We start from the raw sequence: 22,559 nt of genomic DNA on the forward strand, positions 1-22,559 counted from the left end.
AATAAGAAGCTAATCATGCCATAGATGCTTCTAAGAAATGGAGCATTAGAGAAACTCCATGTTGCATCTGAGCTGAAGGTATTGTGAACCTTTAGAGAGAGAAGAATCATTTGAATTATAATGTAGATACTAAAACATGAGAAAAGTTTTTAAAAATAATGAAATACTTAATACTTTCTCTAAATTACACTGTAGCCAAAATAGAGTCATAGACTCATAGAACAGTTTGGGTTAGAAGGCACCTTTCCCAGCCATCTGGTCTAACACCCCCTGCAGTGAGCAGGGACACCTTCAACTAGATCAGGTTGCTCAGAGACCCACACAGCCTGACCTTGAATGTCTTCAGAAATGGGGCATCCATCACCTCTCTGGGTAAACTGAGCCAGTTTTTCACCAAATAAAAAAAGACCACTTCTGTCCTTGAAAATACAGTCTTACACAGGATAAAGCTAAATATGTCTAAGAATGCTTGTATTTTACTTTAGAATTTTTTTTAAGCATTAGAAAGCTGCTTATGTATTTGTTTTCTTGAAGACACTGCCTGCCTTATAGGTACAGAAAAACACTTGAGACCCCTCATGACGATAAAAATTTGAAGAGCACCTGAATGAAAGAGCCAACTAAAATAAGGTGAGCAATAAAAGTTACAATTTCACAAGTAATTTCTGTGCTTCCACATGTGAATTCATGCTCAGCACAGTTACAAGGAGTGCCTTTCAGTCTATTTTTCAAAACTGCACATGAACTGTGAGACTACATCCCAATTCTAGACTTCATGTGGCCCATTTGGGATCCTTAGCTTAGCTGCAAAATAATTGTGACTCAAGATTCACAGAAACATATTTTTGGAAGGGTTAAGACACTTCTGAAATTCTCAAAGTACCTGGAAATTGAAACTTTACTGAAACCATACAGTTTTAATGAACTGCAGTTTCTCTGCAAATTGAAAGAAGACGTCAGAGTTCGCATACCAAGAGCTAACTCTTGAACACTGTAAAGAATAACATTTTGTAGCTTTACTTGGCAAGCACAGATTCTTGTTTCAGAAGAGCATGGTAGGTATGATTCTGAAAGCTGCCGTTTCTCTTTTGAAACAGTGCAGCAAACTCTCACTGCTTTCTGGGTTTGGGCACCCGGAGAGACATGCTTTGAATTGTCCACATGTTTTTCAAATCCTATGGGCGGTTTCCAGAGGTAACAGATAAATAATATCACTGTACTCACTTTTTACTTGCATTCACCAACAGAAAAATAGAATCTTTTAAATGGAGAGTGTGGAAACACAAAATGTCTGTATGGGAACAGACTTTCATAAGTATTTGAAATCTGAAAACTCAGTACACATCTTTTATTTTAACAGGCTCTTGAGAACTGTATTTGAGCCAGGAGCCTTGGTGATGCTTTCTAAATACTCCCAGATTCTTGGACTTTTTTTTCCCACTGGTTAACTTAGATTAAATACCAGTTAAAATTCATGCCTTTTTTTTTTTTCAATTCAAAATTATTAAATAAAATATTAGGACTGGCAAGGCAGACATGCTCTGATAAATTGCAGTGTACTTTTACTAGATTAACAATGTGTTAGCTTTGACATCAGCTGTAATATGAACCAGTATTGTTAGATGCACTTTTGGATCCTGACGTGTTTATTGTTAAGCCTGGCATTTTTGCTAGATGATTTATTATTGTTATTATTGTTGTTGTTATTACCATTATTATCATCATTATTGTTACCATTATCATTATTGTTACCATTATCATTATTATTATCATCATCATTATTATTAAGAACTGAACGCATGTAGCTTATGAGGCAGGATATTTTACAAAGTGCCAATCTGCAAGCTCCTGCTTGAAACCGCTTTACATGCTAAATAAGGTTATGTAGAGTCTAGAGTGAGAGCAAAAGTCAGTACACAAAAGGGCTTGTGTCTTAAGATGCTAGTCTGGAATTTACGTCAACCTCCTCATCTACTCAGACAAAAATGTACTGAATGTCAGTCATGGATGGGCAAACTAAGGGTATTGCCGGTCTCTTGACATTGCACCATTTGGATATGATGGATGTGGAGAAATTTAATCCCTCCAGGGGGAATCAGGTGGCACTGTCAGGACAAAGAGTGCAAACAATTTTGTACTGGAAAAAAACTTTCCATTTTTGTATTTTTGTGCCAAAAATGCTTCAGTTTCCAGCTGTTCTGTGTTAAAAGCTAGAGGAAAGAGTCTCAATGTTAAACATGGAATAGCATTTTCTATTGGTTGGATTATGTTTAGATCATATAAAACATGCTAAAAATCATTACCCAGTCACTGTTAAAACATCTGCTTTCTGGATTGGAAAGCTAGATGTTCAAATCCAAGTCGGGGAAAAAAAAAAAAGATCGCCAAAAGCTGTTTTCTTTAAAGACCCTTTGCTGCAAACAAGTGAATTGAGTGTTTGTGATATCTTTCTATTATCCCAGAAGTCAGCCTGAGCAGACGGAGAAAGAAAGCAGATGTCCTACAGACCGAGACACTGTTATTTGAAGAATATAAGTAATCTTCAAAACCCCAATTATTTAATTTGGGCTTTCCCTTGTGTCATCCCTGCACCAAAACTGAGTGTTTTCCTTTGTCCTCTTAAATCTAGGAAGAAGAATGGAAGTGTCTGTTTCTTTGACATTTCCACTGACTTTTCAGCACTGTGCATTGCTTTTCATTAATGCAGGGAATCCCAGCATTCATCCTGGCAGTCTTCTGTTTTCCTGTGTGCCTCACAGTTTCTCTACAGGTGATTTATTGGTTTCCTTTCACAATAGCACTCGCTCTGGACCATAACTCTAAACTTCTTCAAACTATAAATGCCAGTCTCGCAGCAGGAGTTGAGCACCATGGGTCAGCTGCACAGAATTTGTTCTTGATAGTGTTCTCAACTCTTGTGAGTTTAGCATGAACCTTTTGATATCTGGTGTTCCTTAAAATTCACAGATTTCTAGATGTGTTCTTACAAAGAATTGGAACTTTTATTTAAAAAATATGTGTTTCTATTCTTGTGGTATTTTAGTAAAACAACAACAACTCCCCCCCCCAAAAAAAAAAACCAACACCCCAAAAATAAAACAACTCTTAAACATGTGAATTAAAGTTCCCCAAATCTATTTTTTGAAATCTTGCGATTTTAAGCCCATCTCATGATTTTGGTCATGACTCACAACTTTTTCACTTTGGAAGTTCAGAGTACTGTAATGGAATGAAGAAAGCTGGTTACAGAGTGTTGACTCTTTTTGCCTTCAGTGGCTGACTTGCGTAATTGAAGACAGATGAAAACATACTCTGTTCAACATATTCTGAGCTATTTTGGGGTCAAACTTGTGAATAGAGATAGCTGAAAACATCTTGTAGTTACTTTTTGGTAATTGTATTTTAATTACTTGTTTGTAAAAAGTACCCCGTTGTTTCACCAAAAATCTTTCATCTGAATGCTGAAAACATGAACACTCAAAAGGCTTTAGGTTTTAGATTTTTGTCCAAAGGGTATCCAAGCAAAAATTCTAAACCCAAGTGGCTAATGTTTTTAATGTGGACTATTCAGTGCTGGGTTTTCTGATGATGTAGCAGCTGCTATAACATTAAGAGATCAAATGCTGACCTAAAAAAAATATCTACTTCATGAAAACACCAAATATTCCCCAAATTCTTCCCAAATTTTTCTTGAAATTTTTGTATTCTGGAAACAGCACTATTATCTGCAAATTACACTGGATATGAAAATATCAGCTGAATGTTACTAGTAAAGAATTAGCTGTCTGTGAATTATGCATTCTGCAACCTCCGGCATTTAGTGTACCAGCTCCAAAATGCTTAACCAAGGATCACTACTAAAGTGAAAGTACAAAGTCTGTCACAGATACACATACTAACGGCTGAGTATGTGGAACCCCAAATACATATTTGACAGGGTCCTCTGGTCAGGATAAGAATACCTGTGAATATACAAACTCCATGAGACTCGGACAGGAAAACTCAAGCCATCACACATGGCTTGTGTGCACTTTACAGTACATGCATACATTTTTGTCCAATATTTGATCATTTCTGTGGTAAACTCACTCATTTTCAAATTTATAGGTGTCTGCCTAGTTTAGATTCTTCACCACATCGGTTTATCCTTAGCACTCAATCAGAAATCACTTGGAATAGGCTGACTGCTTCCCCTTCAACACAGAAACTGCATGAAATAGCTACACAAAAAAAGTTTATGGGAGAGGTACACTGATGACCTGACTTTGCAAGTGCAGAGGCAGTATATCACTGTAGACCTTTGATATTGAAGGAAGCTTTGGCACAGAAGACAAGGAAATATTAGAAAGTCATAGCTATGTTGCGTGATCCATGGTATTCATTTGTTGATAAGATACATGCCTTGGGTTTATTTGTTCTTATATTTTGAATAACCCAAGTAGACTAAGACCAGAAAACATTATATAGACACAAGACAAATGAAGTGGATGCAGAAACTTTCTACTGTGTAAGGTTTTAGTAGCTATAATGAAATGAGACTGAGGATGTAGTTCACTGCTGTATCTTGGGAGTATAAATTAGACAAAGCTTGCAACGCAGTGTTTGGCCAGGGCTGAGTAAAGCTCACAGTGTTGCTAGGATCTGAACCAAGCAAGTCAGCATCTGAGATTTGGGGATGTAACCCTCAAGGATGTAGAGACAAGAGTAATTGAATCACCTTGCTACATGTGGGACAAAGGAGGCTATGCACCATTTCATGCAGCTTGAAGCATTTCCATTATAATTGAAACCAGAGCAGCCAGAGGAGCTTATTTAGCATCTGCAAAGCATCTAGTAGATGCTCAATGAATTAAGGTAGGTTATGATTTTCAGAAAGCTGAGTATTATCACTTTATTTGACAGCCTATCCCAAGACAGATAATTATGCTGTTGTTGACCTTCCTGACCTTTTTTCTTCTCTCTATCCTGCTCACTGCCACTTTTTATTCTTTCATGTTTTTACCTCTCCTTCTCTTTCCTTTGCTAACCTGAGGGATGGAGAATAAGAATCTCCATGGAAATGAGTCATGTATTGCTTCCTGTGTTTCATCTTTCCCTGGCCTGTCTTAGTTTCTTCATCCTGAATTCTGTTGGTTAAACCACCTTTTATTGGGTAAAGCTCCAACCTCCAGTAAAGCTTTGTCTGCTGAAGAGCCTTTCTGGGATGACCATTACTCTGGTAGATCAGCTCCTCGCAAACAAAAGTTAAAACTCTTTCAAAAGATTACTTTTTAGACAAGAAGATATGCTTTCTAGAAATCAGAAAATTTACTCAAATTGGGAAAAGACCTGGTGGCCAGTAAAATCTCAGTTCCTGCTTCAGTTTTATGTCATGACTAGCACACTTTTTTCCTCCAGTAATTTTTTTTCCTATAAAACAGAAAGCTGATTTCAGATTGATTTTCATGAGAATATGTAGGCTACACAGAAAGCATTATCATCAAAAAATACTGATTTTTTTATATTTCAATAACATCAATTACAAGGCAGAAGAGGACATCTGCATGTCTTCTCTTGGTACATGCTTGTTACTGTCAGATATTTCATTAATGAGTTACCTTTCTACTGGATGTTATTTAGACATTCAGATACTGTAGTGTAGAAGTGAAGTCTAATTATATAATATTACTTTTGATCCGGTTTTGGAAAAGATGATTTTTTTTAAAGATCAGAATAAGAGTTACAGGAATAATTATATTGATCATGCTCAAATTACTTTTTTTTTTTCAAACACAGTTGGTGTATAGAGGTACTTTTGAAACTAATGCAAAGCTTCATGTTAACCAGAATGGATCTTCAAGTCCCAACATTTTACAGGTATTTAATCTTTTGCAGTTATTAAAGCAAATATGTATGAAGCAAGAAAAACATCAGCTATAGCATCAGTGTCCCCCTTGAAATCATACACATGCAGGTCCAACACCGTATTCCCAGCATTCATCCAGTTGACCTGTTGATAATGCGATGTTTTTCTTTTCCTGAGTTACCAAAGCATAGGCAAAAAATCTGCAGTGAGATCCAGCTAACTATAGATATTAGTAATCTGAAAGTTAGGGATCTCGCCTGGCACCTTGTCTAGCTAGCTCTTTTTTGGTTCTTTTGTAAGCTGTCTTTGGTGTCAGGGTCAATGCAGAGCAAAACATGGGTAGACGATTTTAAATATACTAGCCTAATCCTTTGAGCAGGTGTCTAGGAGTTCCAAAATTGTCCCATGACAGCCCTGGGGTGAACTTTGTTTGCTGGAGAGTTCCTTGGTCACACCAAGAACAAGGTAGAAAAGGTCACTGGTGATTGCATAATAAAAGCTATTAAGAAACTGCATCTGTCAGTGTGGAAGCTAGAGCAGTGCCTAGTAATGCTATTTTCATTTTTCAGCATGTTGAAAAGAGCTAGTCCATCTTCCAGTATAGATGAAACACAGGTCCTCCCACTGACATAGTCAAGAATTGGCCTGAAACCCACACAACAGTGTGATGACAGCTGGAGACAGATCCAATAACAGCTTTGGAAGGATATGCAGTAATAACAAAAAAATGATTAAGGTGGGTGGTAGCAAAGAACTGCAGCTCTGTCTCTGGATTATAATGGAATTACTTTATTGGGTAAATGTTACAATTTTTATTTACAGTAATAAAATTTCCTGTCTCAGTAATTAGAATAACCAGGCACTCATGAACTTGTATTTCTTTTTTAAAGTTACTTCTCAAATTGACAAATACTGTCTACCTAAATAATTTAATGATTTAGATGAGAATAACTAGGTGTGTTATTCCTTCTGTGAGGATGAAGCTCTTTTCAATGTCCTCTGTTTCACACCTCATGCTTGTTTCCATCTTTCTTTCTGCAGAGAACTGTTTGGCACCTCCACCCAGACCTAGCATTTGCTGCCCAACTTGCCTACTTCCTTTCTCTCAGCTTCCAAGTCCTCCCATTGCTCACAACACCCTTGCTTAGCAGAGGAGACTTGCTCTGTAGATGCCATTTCTCACAGCTTGCATATGTGCCAGTGAGGACCGCCAAGCCCAGGATTGCCCTGGCCATCCAAGGGACAGAATGAGCTCTGAACTGGGATCAGGAGCCATTTGAAGGGGCTAGAGCACCCTGTGGTATGACCATATCATCTAACAACAGCTTTGGCATGATTGTATAGCTTGTTAGGATTCTGATGTAACTTGTGTCATGCTGAATTTATGTACTATACACCAAGTATACATAAAGTTAAGGTGCATATACTCCGATATTTAAAGGATATTCTACCATGGAAGCAGGTACTAAAAGTCTGAAATCCTCATTGACACAGAAGGCTGCCACAGATACAGCTTTTCCCAAGAAGCAGACTGGTGTTGTTCACCTTTTAGACATTCTTTACCTTTTCAAAAGCTGAGGATAAGAACCAAACATTTAACCCAGTAGCTTTCTAGCAGATGTAAGCTGGAACTATTCCAGTCCACTTTAACCCCTGGACATAATGTTTACTCACTAGGCAGTCGAATGCCAGCTGTTATAACATGTATAGCTCTGCTCCGGCACACTGCACAAGTAGGTGTATTTATACAAGCTTGAGGGATTACTTACAGATAAATAACACACATAAGATGATGCTAATAGACACCTACACTATGGAAGCAGAGCAAGGGAAAGGATCCACTTTCAAAAGAAGTCTACAGCTTGCAAAATAAAACCTGCAAGTGAATTCCTGATCTACCCATGGAGATAATCATCAGGAGAGTGTCACTTTTGCCCTGTAGTGCTGTTCGAGGTACCCATGAACCACATGAAGTGTAGAACTGAAAATTGTTTGCTTTCATTTTCTGCAGAGTCCTATTTCTCCTTTTAACCCTACATGGTTGAAGTGCTAAAACAAAATATAAACCAGCATTTTTTGCTGAATTTCAGTGCTTGCTGCTCTCTCAGACAGAGTCTAGGTTTGGTCTTTTTCCCATTTCTCTCTACCCATATGTACACAGCCATCCGTTTCCCATTCAGCCTGACCTACTTGCTAACAGGTAACCCTGCTGGAATGCCAGCCTCCTTTGCTGATAACCCTAGTTTCAGACCCTTTCTTTCCAGCACAATGTACCCGGTCATGTACTCGCCTAAAGCTACTCTGTAACCAGACATTTTTCCTGCTACTCGAGTTCTGATAGGCTCATTAGGTTGCTCTAATTGGTGGATATGTGTAATTAATTTACATCAATAGGGTCCCCTAAGCCTTTGAAGGAGAGACATTTATCAAGCCCTTCAAAAGTTTTGTTTCTCTGACTAATCTCAGAACTATGTATTCTTTATTCCTGTGCCTGATTTAGTTATTGAATTCCCAGTTTATGGCATTTTCCAGTTAAATATGTAGTTTCCCAAAGGCTAGTTGAAATATCTAAGCACTCAGAATGAAAGAAATGTCTACCTTTTGTCAAACTTTTGGTATCCGCTTTACGGTAGTTGAAGTTACTCTGGGTCATTATTGCTGTTGGAAGTAGTCTTCCCAGGCTGAAGAGAGAAATTTTTACTAAAGGGCTGCAATTGGAAAACAACATTATCTCATTTGTAGCATGATTAATTTGCAAAAGGTTCCTGATGACATTTGCTATGTACAGGCCTGCTTGGGGTGGTGAGAAGCATTGACTAATATGAAGAGCATAGGATTAAGAGGTTTTAGGATACACCTTTTATTGTCATAATTGTCATTACTCCTGTGAGCATTTCAGGCATATTGTCTTTGACTAGCTTCTCCTCAGATGGAATGAGGTCATGAATAGACCTCTTGTGTTTCAGAATTGAGTTCAAAGGGTTTACATTTATAAAGTGTTTTGAACATGAAATGTACCAAGTAAGGAAAAATACAGCTAGTCCCACTACATTTGTTAATTCCAAAAATGTGGTTTTCTGTGATTTCACACCTATGTTTATGGGTGAACTGTTACATGGGGGAATAGTTAACCCTACAAGGAAACAGCAATGTTTTTACTAGTGGCAACAGGAAAACATGAGTATAAAAAAACCTTAAATGCCTGTAGGAAAAGAGTATTGAGCTAACATTGTTCATCTAGACAACAAAAAGTCAGATGCTACTTTGCCATACAGTCCTGTCTACTTTGCCTGGATGACAGAGTAGAAATTTAGACTGAATTTTGCCCTTTCTGGTAAGATCTCTATAAACACTTCAACAATAAGTTTAAAAACTGTAGGCTGTGGCTTCAATCCACAGCCCCTAGGCAGTGGAGAGTGCACATCAAAAGAACATTCATGCTGGTAGTATTTCCAAGGGATACAGCATGAGGGAGGAATTGTCCATAGAAATCCTGCATATTAGTGAAACACGTTTCCTTGGTTTGGGACTCAGTGCCATAGAGAGACAGAAATGTGCATTTTCTGTAAAAAGAGAAGGTAATGTTGTCTGACCTCAGCATCAGCAGTCAAGGGATTCACTTCAATGAGTTCGTTTTGTACTTAGAGTGAGAATTCAGTTTCTTCAGTAGTCCACCAGCTTTTCTATCCTCCTCTTCAGTGTAGAATGGATTATTTGAGAATTTTTGTTTGCATAGAGGTTAGAGCAAATTAATACCAAGTCCTTTAAAGAAGCATAGCATTGCTGTTTGCATATCATTCTGCAGAGGTTTGTGACATGGTGAGGATAGGTTGTCTTTCAATTTTCTGACAGGCTGTTTTTAAAAGGCACATGCTAAATTGCAAGCCAAACAGCGCCTGCATTATTGTTCCTGATACCTTTTCAAGTAACATGCAATATTTCTAGACATCAACCCATCAGGTAAATGAGGGCAGGTTGTTTGAGGAGGCTGCCTTGAAAGGGTCAGCAGGCAGTGAGCAGCTGTGAATGTGTCAGGGTCAAACATTTTTTTTTCCTCTACCTTCCTTTCCAGTAGCACTTGTTTATCTTAAGAGAATGGGTGAGAAACGTCCTAAAGACCATCTGATTTCAAAAACTTATGAATGAAACAGAGGTATTTCCCATGGTCTAAGTTCTGCACTGATAGGATCCAAGCCCCTTTGTCAGATGGGAAGAAGTCCCTGACTTTGCTCCCAAATGGAAGCATGTTCACAAAAGCATCTTCCTCACAGATTCAGATAAATTCTACCAGCTTAGCGTTTAAAATTAGTTGTAAGTAGGTCCTTTAAGAAATTCAGCATTCAGTATCAGAAAGAAAGAGTTTTACAGGTTCTTCAAACTTGAGAGAGCGTTAAAATTTACTGAAACTTTCACATAAGCTGATGTTACTTTGTAATCAAAATGGTTGAGGGCTCTATAGTTCTCCATTGCACACTTAGCTGTTCAATATCCTGGCGACAGAAAATGTCACTGTTGATGTCTCTGGCCTTAAGGATGGAAAATGAGTACTTCACTGGGTCGGACACTGACCTAGGCTTCACTGAGAAAATGATTTTTAAAATCATTACTCTGGAACATCTACGTGCTGGAAAGTGAAACACACTGAGGCAAATGGTAAGCACTCAGGTTTGGAGAGGTTTCGTTGAACAAATGCTAGTTTAACATGCACGTCCATGTCCACTCTTCTAAGAGCGTGAAAAAACAGACTTTCTACAGTACATAGGTAAACCAATCTGCTACCCATATGCTCTGCTAATACTGGCAGCCAGCCAGGGAACAGCTCTCAATTAAACAGATTAGGCCAAAGAAAGCACAAATGCAGAATTCAGGCAAATTACCAAAATTGCCTTCATTCAAACATACCTTTCATTTGAAGTCTAGGTATAAGCTGCACTGAAATGTCAAAAGTATGTCTGAAAGACCTTGGCAAGCTTGCACGGGATTCAATAGATGTCAAGAGGCAGCACAATATGAAGCCACTTCACTTGAACACAGGCTGGATGGTTTTGAAATTCATCATATTGAAGCCAGCACTCGCTTTGCAGACCTCCTTAGATTAACCAAATAATACAATGGCTTCTTTCTAAATAAACAAATGGGGCTCACAGGCTGTTAAGAAGTCTTTTTTTTTTTTTTCCAAATACTCAGGCTCGGATCTGATCAGCTGCCTCTGAGCTCAAACAGACTACTCTCTATGCTGGCTGGCAGGAAGGAGATTTTATCTCTTGTGTGCTTAGGCCCCCATAATTGCATCTCACTCCTGACTCCTTCACAATAACGAGTGTATCCTCCCCATGGTTTGCAGAACACATGCGGAGGAAATAGCGGGGCTGCAAGCTAACTGGCACAAAAATTCTAACCAGATGATGGAAAAAATGTATGTCAAACTGAGAGCACTTAAGAGATTTTCTTCATCCAAGAGGACTGTATATAATCCTGCAAATAGCCTCCCCTGGAATCGATTGACCCCATCTTAAGAAAGCTGTTACTTGTTATTCCAGTCCCATTTTGCCAAGCACTGTTTTAACGTACACAGGAAGATTCCAGGGTGTAATATTCCCCTTTTATTGGCACGCATATAAAGCATGGTTTAAAAAAAAAAGAAAAAAAGGGGGACAAAAAGCCCCAAAAGCAATAAATTACACTTTGGAGGGGGAAAAGAAGCTCATAAACCAGTATTTTTTTTCCAACTTTGTTAAATAAAAAAGGTGATTAAAATACTTCCAGAAACCTGATGCTTGTTTCGCTAAGATTTTCCTTGAAATGATGATGTTTTTTCCCCACTTGTTCTTCCAGCCCTGGAGCATTGACTTCAGCTCCTGCAGAAGTAGCCTGAATCAGTCTACCGGAACAAGTTATTTTCAGGCCAGATTTTCAGGTGAAGTATCAGTGAGTCATTAGGAACTATGAACACCTGAACACCTTGTGGTATTGGTTTCCCCATCTCCAGAGGCTTTCCTGCCTCATTAGCACACTTACCTTCAAAAAGAACACTTATTTACCAACAGTAATTCACCAAATACCTCTGACAAGAGTAAATAAAATGATTTTCTCAGATGCTGAGATAAAATCACAGAGCCAAACCTGTAGACTGTTTAAATAACTCTGCTATTTTTAAGCCCAGGGACTAGCATCAATGTTCACCAAGTGAAGACTGGGCCCCTGTGTAAACTTTAAAGAAAATTTCCCTAGCAAAGATACACATAAATGGAGTCTGCTATGAAATAACACAGTTGGGATAAAGCTTCACCCTGAAATCAGTGCTCAGACTGTTGCCAAACATGCCCAAGATGCCATGCCTGCAGTCAGTTGCTGACTTCACCCATCCCAGTCTTTGGGGTTATTGCCACCTGCACCTTGCCTTGCCTATGTTTTTGATATCCTCACTACAGCAGTCTTTAATATGATATTTTATGAACAATTCTGCTCCTTCTACCTGGACTCATTTCAGAAGCAGAATACCTTCAATGGGAGAGAAAATAGTATGAAGAAAATAACCTTAAGGTGCCTCCAGACCTTATGTTCCTCCTTTTTCATGTTCCTGCAACAAACAAACCTTCTGTCAGCCTGGGCTGTTACAAGGGATAAGCAGCTCATGTCAGTTTCACGTTACCTCTCCTGTGACATCTTCATTACAAACCCATCTGCCCTAACAGGGTAGTAGCTAGTAACTAGTTTTACAGCTTACTTATATTTTGAGCACTGGGGAACGATTCTGCACTAGCGTCAGGCAACCTTATTTCCTATTTTTGTCTGACTGCAATGTTTCCATTAAGATCAACTCTTTTTTTTTTTTTTTTTTAATTAAAGTGGTTCAGATAACTAATTCTCAGAATTCACTACTAGTTCTCTCTTCATGTGGGAGAACAATTTTTTCTCAACTCCAAGGTATCTCAGCAGTCTTAACCTCTGTCTTACTACAAAATACAAGGATAAAAATTCCCTTAGATTGGGCTGTACTCTGAACTTTCCTTGGGGGGCATATGAGCACATGACTGTGAAAGAGTACACAACAAAGACAGCGATATGAGAAGGGTGTGTGTACATTGAAATAGGTATCCTCAGTGCTCCATTTTTCAGAAAACTGAAACTGGACTGCAAAATTCATACAAGGTCTATAGAAGAAGCAACTGCTTGGTAGCTTAGTTAGTGGATTGATAGTGAAACTCTATACACTCAGGCATTTTCACTTCCACAGCTTACACTGAAGAAGAATTGGGGCATCTAAGGAAGAAGAGAATTCAGTGTTATAATATATTTCCACAGTGTCTGACTTAAACTTATTTTACTGGAAATCACGTTTTGCCAAACCTGTTTTCCTTTGGTTTTTGAGTATGAATAACTTTTCTTTCAATTCTCTCACCATTTCAGTTACAAAAAGGGGTTTTCCTGCTTTTATTAGATTTTCTTCACCTGTCTTCCAAAGTATTGCTTTGTGTTTGATGGCTCTCTGTTAAGGCATCAGGTTTTTTTTTTTTAATTCTCTTGAGCTAACTAGCCAACTGCTTCTAGGAAAGAATGAATAATTGTTGTGAAAATGTGGGGACATTAGGCATGCTCTAACTTTCAGTGTACAGCCAAGTGGTTATTTGGCTTCTTGCCTTTGGACTGATTTTGCTGCAGTCTTCTGTCAACTTTAATTTTATATTTACCAGGCAGTGAGAGAGTCACAGACCAGTTTGAATAGGTGCAAAAGTTGGACAGAGAACCTTCCATTACAAGTACCAGAATAGCTACAGTACATGCGTCACTACCATAAATACCTACTCCTGAGAGAGAAGAAACCTCACCCCATTTTGTAGGTGAAGACCTGGGACCCAGGACAAATGAATAAAATCCCTGCTATCAGGCAGGAATTTACATAAGGAGTGAGACGTAACCCCCATAGCTGTGGTGGCAATGCAGCATAATTTCCATTGGAGATGGGGTTTATCTGAGACCTCGTATCTGCTTTCATGATACTAGACAAATATCTCCAATAGTGAGCTTCAGTTTTCCAAAATACCTAGTAGCAGCTGTTACAGCTGCTATGGAAAGTCCTGCTTCCCAGCCTGCCAGGGATGGCAGTGTCCTGTCTGGAGCACCCAAAACTCTATCAGCACTCCAAAACTGTGCCCAAGTTCCCTTAAAAAACACCTTTCCCTCTGGTCACAGGTTGCTTTTGTTGCCTAAAGAGAATCTTCCTTCCGTCCTGGTATATTTCCAGTGGGCTTGCTGTAGAAAGATTCAACCGAGTAGTCAATCTTCCCCAGTTTTTTTCTCTGTTAGGCTTTGGATATTCTCATGCTATTTTAGCATGTTTTCAAAATAGATACTGCCTTCAAACTACCTGGCTGCCTCAAGGGTTTCTGCAGATCTTCAAATGTTTAAATGTTTTCCCAAAACATTTGTATTATGTTTACATTCTCTTCTTCCTTCCTATTTTTTTTTCCTAATAATACTGAGTTCAGATACCATTGAATGTCTTATCTGTGGATTTGTGGTACAATATAGCAAGTACTATATTTGAAAGAAAATATTTTCGCTACAGCATGTCATTTATCATTATGTTGTATATATTGCTTCAGCTTGTTTACAGTTTACATTCTTTCATAACACTCTTTTATTATTTGAGGTTTTGAAGATCATGCTATAAAACATTAACCCTCAATTATCCTTGCCACAACCTGAACTAATTCAGCTGATGTTCTCCCTTAATGCTTACTCAGTTTGCACATGGGCAAGATGACTTAAAGTAAAAGATAGGTGCAAAGTAGTAAAGAAAATACTAGGAACCATTAGGAAAAGAATAGGAAATAACCCAGAAAATATCATTATGTCACTAAACATTGGCTTGGTACACCTACCTCTTGACTACTACATCCAGTTCTGGTTACCCCACTTAAAAAAAAGAATGGCCCCATTTGCAAAGACAAAAAAAAGGGCATAATGGTTGATGGAAGTAAAAGACAAATTCCATGAGGAAAAAGCAATAAAAGACTTGGATAAAGGGGAAATATGACAGAGATTTTTTAAAAATCACAAATGACGAAGAGGAAGAAAATAATAAAATGGTAATCCTTAACCCTCAGACTGGAACTAAGATTTTCAGACAGGAGCTTTAAAATGAACTGAAGGAGTCCTCTCTCAAAAAACTCCTATTTAAACTGTTGAACTTATTGCCACAAGGTGACATGGAAGCTGAATTTCTGAGTGCGTTCGTAGTATGGTTTGACAACTCCATGGAGGTTGATGTCAGGTGAAATGAAAACCCCTAACTTTAGGCCTATATTATCTTTCCACTCATTTTTCTAAAAAAATTTATTTCTTATCACTGGTGGGCAAACTAGTTTTAAGCAACTCAAGCCGCCATTTTCTTTACCACTTATGTAGTGACATTATTCCACAGTGTAAAAAAAGACAAACAAAAAAAACAATGAAAAGCTCACCATAAAAACACTCAGGGTGAATGAAAAATGCCACTCTAATTTTGCTAGCATGGTCTTACTATTGTTTTTCTTCCTTTTAAAAAGGGATTCTGAGATCCTTCATTTGCAGTATTTACATAGCTTGTATCATTCCTAACTTTGAAGGTATGCCATGACAAAGACCAAATTTTGCTGTCAGTTCCACCAACTGGAATCCAGGCAAAGTCCATGGGCTTTAGTGCCGCTGTTCCACATTATACTGTGCAGCTGATTCAGCTACAAATATGTGAATTTTTTCTGAACCTAGATCATTGCTTAAGTAATGGAAGGCTCAGAAAAAGGTTGATGTTTTTGCAGCAGTAGCAGCAAAAACCTCATTGATTTTCCTCAATATTGTGAACAAGTCTCCAGAAAAAAAAAAAAACACCCACACAAAAAAACCACAACAAAACCCCTGAAATATAGTTCTATAGTTTCTACAGTTTGAATTAGTTTTGCAATTAGGTGGGAGAAAAATATAACAGAAAGCTTATATTTGCTTGGGGGGTTCTTTCTGTTTTGGCCAAAAGAACAAACTCCACCAGGTATTTGTGACACTTTTTTGATCTGTTTTCACATTCTTCTCACTGAGGAAAGCAGCCACGAAATCTGTCATTCATCATCTGTGCTATGAGTGTATCCGAAGTACGGCTAAGACTAGGTACCTAACATAAGTACCACATGTACAAAGAACAGCAAGAAGTATTTCTTCCCGCAAAGGAACAAGAATATATTTGCTTAAGTACCGTAGAAATCCTTGGTGTTACATTTTGTTCCTTTTTTTTTTTGGGCACTTACATAGCATTATCTACAACCATTTCTGGCTTGATCTGTGCCACCTGAGTAAAAGATATGTCCGTGAATGGACAGAAATATGGGTTTGCAACCAAAGTGTTTACATCTACTTAATGAGCATGAATATGAGAAGAAATCTGACAACAAGATAATTTAGAAATAGTAAAGGAAACATTCACCATACTTTATGTTGATAGTATTATACTCAACACGTTCAGTATTTCAATGACTTCACTTTTTAACCTGAGAATTTATTATTCAGGAACAGTGACCGCTGTAATGCAGAAACTGTGGTAAACATAGAAAGTATTCTAAGTATTTTTTATTTTTCTATTTTTCTCACTTCAATATGGAGGGTCACTCCATAATAAATTCCACAGGTTTCTACTGCTTTAACCATGTTCCTTCACGTAGGGCAAGTTGGTATGCCTTGCTCTGATAAATAAGGTAATCTCTCCTTCCCTTACAGACTTTGAGACGGAGTTTTCTTCATTAAACACAGTTAAATTATGGCACTGTACAACCTTCAGCCACTCGGTGAAACTGAACCTATTTAGGAGTTTGGCAAGGGCTAAGAACGTTCTTGGGGTACAGTGAGACCAGCATCACTGATGCTGTCCTGTTTTTGTCCCTTCCACTCTGGAAGTTACTAGCACAATAACCAGGAAGTTTTGACAATACGATAATTTTTTTGAGAAGCACCACACATGAGGTATGTATTCAGGACAGAAAAGCTGCCCATGCCCTCCAGTGAGCTGCTGTAGCCTTCACATTTCCACAAAGGCTGCCAAGTGTCTCCCCAGATTATACAAATTGTTAACACTGATAACATTTTCCTTCTTGAGTTACCAGTTCTGCTCATAATGTCCCTTCAGTCTATCCCCTGGCTTGCTGCAGACCGCTGCTGCTGTCTCTCTGCATGTTTGTCCGTTGCCTGATTCTCAGCCTCAGTATTGGCAGTTTTATTACAACAGCCACAACATTTGGTATACTTTTGCTAAAAACCTCAGCTGCCAGACTCTAGTGGGTCCATATAATCTCTGCTTTCATTTGTTAGCAAAAGAGCTTTTGTATCCTTCATGGCTGCAGAGAAAACTGCGAAAACACAAAACAAGTGAATCTGAAAAGCTTAGAAACCACAATGCAACTAAAAAGGGACTTAAAAAAAAACACCACCACAAAATCCAAAACAACAAAACACACACACAAAACTAAAAAACATACAAAACAAAGAAAGAAACAGACAAGAACACATGTTGACCCCCAAAAAGCAACCAAACAGAACAAACCCAAACCAACTTATTACTTGTAAGACAGTACCATGGCCATTTTTATTCCAACTCTCCCTCATGGTTTTGATATGCAGTATACTTAGAGCTTTGAGCATGTGCTGAGTACAACTCTCTGTAATTATGCCAAGAAAAAATCAGATCAGAATAAAAATCCCTCCCTCCTTCAGTGCACTGTAAGTTTTCATTTGATGCAATATGAGGGAGTGAGTAACATTGCATAAACATAAACCATCCAGTTTCTAGCTGATCTTACTTTCTAGAAGAGTGGGAGAAAATGACTGTATTATTTGCTATTATTGCCAAATAGCCAGTTGAATTAAAAATAAGTTTTAAACAGCCAGACAAAGACGTCTGAGGATTTAAAAAGCAAGAGAGTACATGCCAAGGGCTATAAGGTCTGGCAACCCTTGCATCCAGAATTAAACAATTTTTGATTAATTTTTTCATCTGTTATTTTCACTTGTGTAAATAGTAATGCTGCTGACATTGAAAGTCCTGATATAACAGTGTGATTTTTCAAGACAAGCCAACTTCAAAAGACTTGCTGGGAGATAATGAAAGGATGCAGCAAACTTACAAGGAGTCAGCCTCCAACTTCATCATTCAAATAAAATAATAATTGGTTCTGGAGATCTCTTTCACTCATGACTCACTGTGCCCAAGTGCTGCACATTTATCCCAGATAGAGAGGTAGTACTGCATAGGGCCCCTTCACAGCTCTGCAGGTCCTGCTCAAGGTAATGAAAGGGCTCCTAGCAGCATCTGGTATCAGTTTCTCCATTGCCGTGGCAAACTGCTGGTGTTATAATCAACTCTCCATGCCATTTGTTTTTTTTCTTCCTTTGTAGTCCTTGGAGAGGTTTCTCTCTCAGATTTTTGATTTACTGTTGGGTTATTTCTTTGTAGTTTTATGGTAATTTCTGACAAATGGCCAAGCGCTTTGAAGTTCATTCTTCAGAAACAGAGAGACCAAAGTTCTGTTGATTCTGGTTCAACCCAAAAGAAGAATGATATGGCAATAAATACAGAGGGATGCAAAATTTCACTGGGAGCTGAGGTCTTATGTATCTGCTGTCTGTCTGTAAACAAGGACACAATGTCAGTTCCAGATATCATCATTTTGTCAGTCAGGTCAAAGGCTTTGGCTCCTGTTTTCTGGTTCAAGAGTTCCCTTCACTTATGTGCGTGAGCCTGTGTGTTTATCTGCAGATGAGGTCTGTGCCAATGTTTTGATAGAAGTTTCTCATAGCTGGGCTGGACCCATGATCAATACATGTCTCTTTCACTCTTTATTTCCTTTGATTTGGTGTTTTAGAGCAAAGGTGCTGCAGACACCACAACAGTACAGTATTCATATAAATGTTGCCAATAAGAGTTTATTCTGAAACCTGGAAGACTGTGTGGGAATGGTGTACTGTATTCACCACATTACCCTCCATTTGACCAGGAAAGGACCATCTTGTACACTTACTTGTAAACCATCTCAGATAGCATCAGTAGCAGCCTTACTCTGAAGTCCTTTTATAGCAATCCATGTTTAGAAGATGTAATTGCTCTTGAACAAAGACCTGGCAATTGTGAAACATCTTCTGCTCAAGAAAGCGCTACCAGGCCCTTTATGTTATATTTGTCTTCCCTCTTCTTGCAATAAGGAAGGAAGGGGGGAAAAAAGGAAATGCCTGTGGAGTCTTTTTCATAATGATACAACTACTGAGCATCTAGAGGAATTGCCACACAGCAGGCTTCAATCAAATAAGAGGTTGTTTTTCAGACAATGCAGACTCAACTACCAGAGACTTAAAATGATAAACATAGAGGACAAATGGTCACTAAACAATCTCCAGTTCAGAAAGCTGCCCTCCACTGAGGCTTGGAGTCTCTAAAATAAAGTTTCCATCAACCATCATGTTAAACCATTCACACTGCAGGAAGCCAAGGGATGCTGCTTCTTCTTGAGCACCATCACTGAACTCTGAAGCAGTTGTTAAAAATGGTTCAGCCTGCCTACCCCCAAACAACTCAGAACACTCCTCAAAGGCTTTCTGCCCCTTGCTGCGTGCCAGCCTGCAAATAAGCAAGAAGCCATTCACCTCCCTTTCAGCAGCTGGAGTACAAGGTACAGAAATATCCTCCCTTTTGGAGCTGGTTCAAGAGGAGGCCCTTCACATGTGGGAATTAATACATTGAAAGGACTGTTATCTTTGCGGGACTTCTTTTTTAATTGAATAATTTAATTTACAGTGTTCCCAGCTGTCTGGAATGCAGTTCTCCTTTGAGTTTGCCTGTAGGAACACTGAGGATTTATGTAGCATTCTCAGCAATAAGAAGGGAATGGCATTGCTTTGATCTTTTTCTTGGTTTTGTGTTTTTTTTTTTATTTTACAGTAGGTGACAATATGCAAGACTGTATATCCCACATTCAGAGAGGCAGTCACTTTTCTTGAGTTTATTTGCACATTGTATCTTCTTCTGTTTCAGTAGATGACAAAAATTGTTTTATTTCTCTTTGTTGTACGATCAATTGACCAATGTAAAATCATGAAATGCCTTTTTAGAGAACAAAAGGTAGCCTGTTTCCCACTGATAAAATAGCTGGTTTAGCACCTGTAAATCTGTTTGCATTTAGTGGAAAACTTTATTCTATGCTGATAACAGGATCAGAAAATGGGCTCTGACAGCATGTTGTGATTTTACAGTATCCAGGGGTAAAACTCCAGCTAATTATGAGCACATGGCTTTCAAGAGCCATACTTTCATATTTAACTCCATAAATCTTGCTAAGTGAAATCCAAACCTATGTCTACAGCATTTGCTAATCATCAGGTTATTAATTGTTTTTGCTTTGCTGGGCGTGTTTGGAGTTTTTTTTTTAAAGTAATGGCTGCAAAACAAAAAAAAAAAAAAAGGAAGTACTTTCTTTCCCCCCTGTAACTTCACAGGAGGTGTTTCTGCTGAACTGCTGAAGCTAAAAAACCTGCTCGCTTCCTAAACAAAAACCTCTGTAGAAGTTTTTCAGTGCTGCAATTCAAATGGTGTCTAGTTTCAGCCTAGAATACCAAGGTCATAATTTTAGGCCATAGATGGCTCTCGCAGATGTCTTTGGTCAAGTTAATCACAGTTTGCCTGAAGGTTGTGCTTTCAGGTAATCCATCAAGGCATAATTGTAAATCAAAACCTTCTTCCAGCTCAATAAGTAGCATATTTTTAGTTTGGGTTAAGACTGACATTGGACAGGAACTTAAACTGGTTAGGAATATTAGGTAATATTACTGGTTACTCTCATTTGCCACAAATACTTTTAGAAAAGCATGTTTTGATAATTGTCAAAAAGTTCCTTGTGGATTTTTTTTTTTTATCCTATTTTAAATTCAGGTAGGAATTAGTTGATGGTGTTTTTAAGATCTCAGCCAGCCTTAATACTCATTGTTTAAGCTACCAACTGTTTTATTCCACTCTAGGCAAAAGTATCATATCTTGGCTTGATACTTCCATCACAGCGTACCTCAGCCACACAGTGTTTTGATTAACAGAGTGTGCAAGATTTGTGGTTATGTATAGAAGGCCAAATCCTGAGGTGGGATAGAAATATATCTCAGAATGGAATGGGGGAGCTGTCACAGGATATCTACCACCCCTGTCCGTGTTCAAGGAGGGTTACAAGACGAAGGGGTGGGGGTGGTGGGAAAAGCTGTGGACACATAGAAAAACAGAGAATCATGAGATGCTAGAAAAGACATCTACCCTAAGCCCTTCCAGTGGATAGTTCTGTGAGAATACACACACTCACCCTCAGTTGTTGCTGCCTTTAGGATCTGCTGTACCTTTGGTCTTCTGATGAGAGCAGACATAACTCTTGGCCTGAAAAGTAAATATTACTTTGCCTGCACCAGAAGTTAGCTTGAATGAGGATTAAAACCAGTAGACATTCAATACAGCAGAGCAGTGCTGCTCCATGTTTTAAGTCAAGAGTCAGGAATATTGAATCTACTCAAAACTGACAGGGGAAAGAGAGAAGGTAAGGAGAGGCAGGGGTTCATGATGCAGACACACATTTTAAGTAGATGGATAGCAATTGCACAGACTGGAATTTGGCCAGATGCAAGAATGCTGAATACAGCAGGATTGTGACATGTGCCATGGCTACCTTAGTGTCCAGCTATGTTGTGACCTTGGTTTTGCTGCCAGAAGGCAGCAGCAGTTTGTGGTGTGCCCTGTTCCCATTTTCAGTAGAGTATCAAGTGTGTTTAATCAATGGTATAACTCTATAGACACATACGTACTTACATTGAGCACCTTTAACAAATTAATGTAAGCAGCATAGAGAAAGCTGCAGCTCCAAGACTTCAGATTCACTTTGAACTATATTTACAGTACGCACTGTCAACAGTTTCCCTGCCAAAGCCATAAGCTATCTCAGCAGAATAGACTAAATACACCTCTCCACAGAAGACATGAGTCTCCCCTTTGGATTTCTCAGCTGTAGCACAGACGGACAAAGACTTAGCCGGTGTAACTCAGCATAGCTCCAGGGCAGCCAGGGCAGTCTCCGATTCATATTAGCTGGCCCCCAGGGAAAAGACCAGAGCTTAGGGTAGAAGACAAAAGGTAAACTTTGTGAAAACATTTCTGAAACCTCTTATGAATTAGGTTTAATAACAACATAGCATCCAAGCTCCCACTGAATGCCAAAACCTTTCTGCTGGAGATTAAAGTGACAGCTTCAAAAAACCAAGCAAGATACAGAAATACAAACTTCAGATAAATGAAATTATTCATTTATAGACTAATTAATGTCATTGTTTGTTTAATCTCCAAATTCCACCACATGCTGCAGGAGTGCAGAGCTTTTATAGATTGGAGCAGTGCAAAACACATTCCATATCCAAGCAAACCTTGCCAAAATCCCTGGCAATGCATCTTTCCTTTTTCTTTCCCCCCTCTCCCCTCTAATCCTTGTTTTGCTCTTGGTATTCATGGTAACAGTAACAGCTGTTGAACGTGGCTTCGGGCTGTCTGACTCCCTTGGGAGAATTTATGTGTTTTTCGACTTCCTTTCCTTATTAGGAGGCAGGAATCTGTGACACCTATTAGAACAAGTATGCATAAAGGGTAATGACTGTGCAATTTATTAGTGGTCTGTTC

General features: G+C 38.6%; 1 long non-coding RNA gene across 1 annotated transcript; it reads left to right on the forward strand.

Moving 5' to 3' along the window:
- Window positions 1-469: 469 nt before the first annotated feature.
- On the forward strand, window positions 470-19,916 carry LOC133270794 (uncharacterized). Its single transcript, XR_009743906.1, has 2 exons — window positions 470-630; window positions 18,324-19,916. It is a non-coding gene; the product is annotated as an uncharacterized LOC133270794 (long non-coding RNA).
- The last annotated feature ends 2,643 nt before the right edge of the window (window positions 19,917-22,559 follow it).

The sequence above is a fragment of the Pezoporus flaviventris genome, unplaced genomic scaffold, assembly GCF_033815535.1.
Source record: "Pezoporus flaviventris isolate CSIRO_AGI_PZ_B2104156 unplaced genomic scaffold, CSIRO_AGI_Pfla_v1 ptg000022l, whole genome shotgun sequence".
Lineage (NCBI taxonomy): Eukaryota > Metazoa > Chordata > Aves > Psittaciformes > Psittacidae > Pezoporus > Pezoporus flaviventris.